General features: G+C 45.2%; 1 long non-coding RNA gene across 1 annotated transcript; it reads right to left on the bottom strand.

The window, feature by feature from the left end:
- Positions 1–2,529: 2,529 nt before the first annotated feature.
- On the bottom strand, positions 2,530–5,366 carry LOC147961216 (uncharacterized). Its single transcript, XR_015610865.1, has 2 exons — positions 5,139–5,366; positions 2,530–3,836 (listed from the first exon to the last, which is right to left on the bottom strand). It is a non-coding gene; the product is annotated as an uncharacterized LOC147961216 (long non-coding RNA).
- Positions 5,367–6,893: the final 1,527 nt, after the last annotated feature.

Genomic DNA, 6,893 nt, shown 5'->3' with positions numbered 1-6,893 from the left:
TTCTTTCGTACTCATCTTCCTCCTCTCTGGTAATAACATATCTTCCTTTTGCCTGATAATCAAAGAAGGCAGGAACAGGGAGAGTAATACGAACAGCACGACGTCTGTCAAAGATTAAGCGATACTAGAGAGGTGATTCATTCCTCTCAACAAACTGGTGATGAACCATAGCATTAAAGTCTAGGTAAGCGGGAGGCAATTCAATATCATCATTACGTATGGTTACACCAAGAAAATCAGCTAAGCGGGTTGCATAAATTCCTCTGAAGAAATCTCCATTAAATCTACTATTATGCAACCTACGTGCAACAATGGCTCCCAAATTATAAGATTTGTCTCCTAACACAGCACTCCTAAGAATACTGAGGTCAGGGACACACATATGACATGCTTCACCTTTACCATTTATGCACCTACCTATGAAGAGAGCAAAATAATGTATAGTAGGAAAATGAATGCTCCCTATGGTAGCTTGTGCTATATCTCTAGATTCCCCCACAGTTATACTAGTAAGAAATTTTCTAAATTCAGATTTGCGAGGTTCACTAGCACTACCCCATTGTGGAAGTTTGCAAGCAGTGGTAAAATCCTCTAAGTCCATCGTATAAGATTTTTCATAAAGATCAAACAGGACAGTTGGAGAATTGCGTGAAGATGAAAATTCAAACCTCCTCACAAAGGAACTAGTGAGATAGTGGTACTGGCAGCATTTTTCTGCCTCGAAGCTCACAAGATCAGCGTTACGCAAATATGCGTTAAATTCTTCCTTGATTCCCGCTCGATCCATAAAGTTTTCTGAAGGCCATACACAAGGCCACACTGGAGCGTCCCTTGGTGGCTCCTCGTCTGCATCACCAATTGCAAGCCTGGGTCCTTGCTTCCTTGAAGAACCACCTTGGTACATTTTCCTAAGCATATTTCTTCCTCTGAAAAATTTCTGGAATTTTTTGGTAACTTCAAATAAAAGTGAACCAAGCTCAACAAAATTGATAGCAACTACTCCTACAAGTGCCTAGAGCCTATATCATGCATTAGAACTAAAACTAATTGGACCAATGGAGGAGTCACATACCAAGGAACAATCCCCCCAAGTAGTTTTGTGAGAGGTGCTTTGAGCAAGGAGATCGAAAATCGCAGCAAAGTGAGCTAGAACTCGTGCTTGAGCTGGATAGTGATTTTTTGGGAGGAACAAGAAGTGTGTGGGTGCAGGAATAAGTGGAGGGGGGCAATCGTGGGCCCACGAGGCAGGGGGCGCGCCCAGGGGGTAGGGCGCGCCCTCCACCCTCGTGGACAGGTGCCAGCTCCCCCTGCTGTGTTCTCAGTTCCAGATATTCTCAAATATTTCAGAAAAAATCATATTTCAATTTCAGGGCATTTGGAGAACTTTTATTTTCGGGGTATTTTTATACTGTACGGATAAATCAGAAAACAGACAAGAAAATACTATTTTTACTTTATTTCATCTAAATAACAGAAAGTAAAGAGAGGGTACAGAAGGTTGTGCCTTCTAGTTTCATCCATCTCATGCTCATCAAAAGGAATCCACTAACAAGGTTGATCGGGTCTTATTAACAAACTCATTCCGAATAACATGGAACCAGAGAAATTTCGAATAACACTATGTTACCTCAACGGGGATATGCACATCCCCAATAATAAGAATATCATATTTCTTCTTGACAGTAGGAAGAGGAAATTCAAAACCTTCAATAATAATCGATGGAATTTTTCCAATAGAATTGATACTGTGGACTTGAGGTTGTTTCCTCGGAAAGTGTATCATATGCTCATTACCATTAACATGAAAAGTGACATTGCCTTTGTTGCAATCAATAACAGCCCCTGCAGTATTCAAAAAAGGTCTTCCAAGAATAATAGACATACTATCGTCCTCAGGAATATCAAGAATAACAAAGTCCGTTAAAATAGTAACGCTTGCAACTACAACAGGCACATCCTCACAAATACCGACAGGTATAGCAGTTGATTTATCAGCCATTTGTAAAGATATTTCAGTAGGTGTCAACTTATTCAAATCAAGTCTACGATATAAAGAGAGAGGCATAACACTAACACCGACTCCAAGATCACATAAAGCAGTTTTAACATAGTTTCTTTTAATGGAGCATGGTATAGTTGGTACTCCTGGATCTCCAAGTTTCTTTGGTATTCCACCCTTAAAAGTATAATTAGCAAGCATGGTGGAAATTTCAGCTTCCGGTATCTTCCTTTTATTAGTAACAATTTCTTTCATATACTTAGCATAAGGATTCATTTTGAGCATATCAGTTAATCGCATACGCAAAAAGATAGGTCTAATCATTTCAGCAAAGCGCTCAAAATCCTCATCATCCTTTTTTGGATGGTTTGGGAGGAAAAGGCATGGGTTTCTGAACCCATGGTTCTCTTTCTTTACCATGTTTCCTAGCAACAAAGTCTCGCTTATCATAACTGTGACGCCCTCGATTCAATCGTACACTAATCATGCACGCAAATGTGTACGATCAAGATCAAGGACTCACGGGAAGATATCACAACACAACTCTAGACACAAATTAAAATAATACAAGCTTTATATTACAAGCCAGGGGCCTCGAGGGCTCGAATACATAAGCTTGAAAACACAAGAGTCAGCGGAAGCAACAATATCTGAGTACAGACATGAGTTAGACAAGTTTGCCTTAAGAAGGCTAGCACAAAAGCAACTACGATCGAAAAGGCAAGGCCTCCTGCTTGGGAGCCTCCTAACTACTCCTGGTCGTCAGCGACCTCCAATGTAGTAGTAGGCATCGGTGGTGACATCTGGCTCCTGGGCTCCGACATCTGGTTGCATCAACCGAAAAGAAGAAGAAAGGGGGAAAAGGGGTAGCAAAGCAACCGTGGGTACTCATCCAAAGTACTCGCAAGCAAGAATCTACACTACATATGCAACATTATCAAAGGAAGGCTGTATATGTGGACTGGGCTGCAGAAATGCTAGAATAAAGAGAAGGCCTAGACCTATCGAAGACTAGCATCTTCTGGAAACCACCATGTTGCAGCAACCGGAGGGAGTAGAGTAGCATAAAGTGAAGTAGTAGTGTTATCAACCTCGGCCAGAGATCCTTTCTCGACTCCCGGCGAGAAAGCAATCCCAGAGCCATACTATCCAGTTATCATCACAAACAAATTCTCATCACCATCCAGTTCTCATCACAAGTATCTAGTTCTAATTGTATCGATCGGGATACAACTCCAAGTGTCCGTTACCGTAGGACAGGCTAGCGATAGATGTTTTCTTCCCTGCAGGGGTGCACCAACTTACCCACCACGCTCGATTAACTCCGGCTGGACACACTTTCCTGGGTCATGCCCGGCCTCGGAAGTGGTTAAGGAGGAAATCACCCTCGATGACCACGACCAAATAGCTACACTACAGGTTAACATCAGAAGTGTTGTAGAGGTTTCACCCTCGACACTAGATAGTAACCTAGTAGTGTCGAGCAACTAAGGGGAAAGTGATGTGCGGTGCCGGGGCCTGGTCTTCGATCCCGTTGATCGGGTCTTCAATGATGAAGTAGGGGCAACAAGGACAAGGTGGGGGTCACTGATGTATCACTAACCAACCTATACTAAGCAGTTTAGGATAAGTAGGTAAGGTAAAACAGCAGATATAAAAGCAGGCTATGCATCAGAATAGGAGCAAACAATAACAGTAGCAAAATCTAATGCAAGCATGAGAGCATGGAATGCGCGATATCGGGATGATCAAAGGGGGGGCTTGCCTGGTTGCTCTAGCAAGGAGGGGTCGTCATCGACGTAGTCGATCACAGGGGCATCAGCAGCGGTCTAGAGGTCTACCGGAGAAGAAGAGGGGGGAGAAACAGTAAATACACGCAAACATAAGCATAACAAGACAATAAGCGGTGCTAGAGGTGTTCTAACGCAGCGCTAGGCGATACTGGCGAAGGAGGAAAACATCCGGGAAAGTTTTCCCGGTTCCGGACGTTTGTCAGACAGACGAACCGGAGGGGAAAAGTTCAACGTTCGCTATGCTAGGGACGTGTGATAGATGAACGGAGGGCGTATTCGGATTCGTCTCGTCGTTCTGAGCAACTTTCATGTACAAAGTATTTTAATCTGAGTTACGAATTATTTTATATGAATTTCTAAAGTTTTAAGCAAAATCCTGAAAATCCCTCAAATTCTGCTAAGTCTGAGAATTCCCCAGTTTTAAACATCTTCTAGCTGTTTTCAAAAGACTACAACTATGAATCTGTACCTTCTATGATTTTGTGCCTTATATCAATTTTGAGCATTTTTCTCTGATCTACAAGATAGTAGCACTTTCATCTCTGTTAGAGTGCATTTGCTTGATCAGCAACAGCTCTGAAGTAGTAGAGTGCATTTGCTTGATCATCAACAGCTCTAAAGTAGCTATGAAATTAAAGCTGTTTTTGGCTTTTCTATTAACAGAACATAGAACTTTGTGATTTTCATTGGATTTAATCCATGCATCAAATGGATTTGGTCCAATGCAAACATTTGGACCATGTCAAGTGTACTACCTCCCCATAATTGTTTTAGTCCTGTTAGTAGTCGTTTAGCCAGAGTTTAGGGGCTGTCCAGGGGGTTACACGGTGTGAAATTAGAAAAGCTAGCTAGTAGCTACAGTAGCTAGAAGTACAGAGTATAGAAAGCAGCGGCATTAGTAGGAACTGTAGGATGCAGCAGCAGGTGCATCAACGGGCAGCCGCGCTGCGAGCAGCATCAGGCGATGGCGAGGCCACGCACGGGCGCAAGCAGAGACGGGGCGCGGCAAGAGCGTGGGCAGGCGCACGCGGGGTTCGGCCGGGCGCGGCGAGCGGCGACACGCGAGCAGTGAGGCGCGGTAGGCAGCGGCGAGCGGTCACGACCAGGGCGGCAGTGCACGCGGGCGTCGGCAGCAGTGCGGGAGGAGCAACGGGCCGCGGCGGTCATCGCGGCAGCAGCAGGCCGCGGCGAAGCTACACGCAGGCGCGCGCGTACAGCAGCAGCGCAGGAGCAGCAGCCGCACGTACGCGTACACACTACACAGGGGGGGTTCAGGCACGACGGTTATGGCGGCCTACGGCGTCCAAATCGAAGAGGAGAAGGGGAATTTGGAACGCGGTGCTCACCGTGGAGGCACATGGAGGGCCGTTGAGGGCTTAGAAGCGCAGAGGCGGTCAGAGTCGACGGAGAGGGCCGGCGACCGAAGCGGACGGAGGGGAAGAAGAAGACGGCGTTGGCGGTGCTTCTGGGCTTCGATCCGATGGTGAGGAAGAAGAAGACGAAGGTTGCGTGCTTCTGGACATCGCAGAACGACCAACGATGGCCGGTGGCCATGCGACGACGAGCCCGCTCGGGTGAGGAGGAGGAGGGGGGGGGGGGGGGGGGGGGGGGGGATCTCGGGGCCTTATCCCCATCACCGGAGCGTCGCTGGTGAGGTGGTTCGATGGGAGCCTCGCCCCTGTAGCGACGCGCCTGTGGAACAGGACGGCCGACCGAGTGAGGGGTGGGCTAATGGGCTGGCGCGGCTGGGCTGAGGCCCAAGGGACAGGGGGCTCTCTCCTTCTTTTTCTTTTCTTTGATTTCTGTTTCTTTTTAAACAGAGATGGGTAAGTAAATATTGGGCATGCTATTTACTTAGAAACAAAATATGGGAAGTACCCCTTTTTATTCCGTGTGATCTTAGACAGTGCCACAATTATTTTGGAGACCATAAGAATTCATTTGGTAATTTTCATAAATAGGATAACATTAAAAAAAAAGCTGAATTCGTGCTGTTATAATTGCTAATGCTCATCTTTGCACAAAAGTGATGTTGTATTCCTTAACAAATAATTGTTATGGATTTTTTTGACAAATGATGAACATTTTTCCAGCAACTTTTGAGCTACTTCAAACTTCACTTGAATTTGAATTGACTGGAATTTCAAATGGGATATTGAACAAAGGTGATTAAGCACTGTTTGGAAAAATGATTATTTTAATCACAGAGGGTTACTTTAGCAAGACATTGGGGGTGTTACAAATCTCCTCCACTACAAGAAATCTCGTCCCGAGATTTAAGGGGTGGAGTAAGGGGGAAAGACTCGGGAAGGATGAAGCTCAACACAAGATAGGTACCTGGGGGCTATCTCAGTGTCGTGGCACAGAGGCACCTCTCGAGTCGAAATTCAAGAAAGACGTCGAGAGCAAGGTAAGGAGGTGCAATAAGAAGCTTCAACCGGGTAGGCAATCGTTATTTGCCTGAAACAGAGGGTGAAAGGGGTTCACAGCAATGTGAATAGGTATTGCTTGTGATACCAGAATAGATCACTAGGAATGTGGCTCATGGTTTACATATGAAGCCAAGTGCGAGGAATAATTTTTGGAAAACAAGGATGCACAGGAGAGTCAGGTTTCGATCCCGTGGAACTGTGGGTTATGGGCCCACCATATGGGTTAAAAGTAAGAAGGGCGTTGATAGCAAGGCATGTCAGAGCATAGACTACCAGTTATGTAGGCAACAACGTCGGTACCAAGGGCGAGGGACGAAGAGCACCATTTTCCTGATCGTTAGGACGAGGCGGACCAATAGGCAAAGTTCTCGTCCATCGGTGGTTACCGGAATGTCATCAACAATAGTAACAGGGTCTTACTGACAGAGTTGTACATCGAGGTGCTTACCTAAGCAGGGATTTATCTCTGCTCAGACAAGTTAGATTACAAGAAAGGTAAAACAAAACAATGGAAAGGAAAATGTGATTATTATGATAATCAGACCAATGGAAAGGAAAGGTATTTATACCCAAGTATTAGAGTATAACTTTCCCAAGGAAAGGCAGAGCATGATAGGGCTCCAAGCATTAAACCATTTAGACAAAGGGGCAAGGAATTTATGAGGTTTA

The sequence above is a fragment of the Triticum urartu genome, chromosome 7A, assembly GCF_056163025.1.
Source record: "Triticum urartu cultivar PI428250 chromosome 7A, HENAU_Tu73, whole genome shotgun sequence".
Classification (NCBI taxonomy): domain Eukaryota; kingdom Viridiplantae; phylum Streptophyta; class Magnoliopsida; order Poales; family Poaceae; genus Triticum; species Triticum urartu.
Note: the sequence above shows the minus strand (reverse complement) of the source record. Positions and strands in the feature narration are given on the sequence as shown.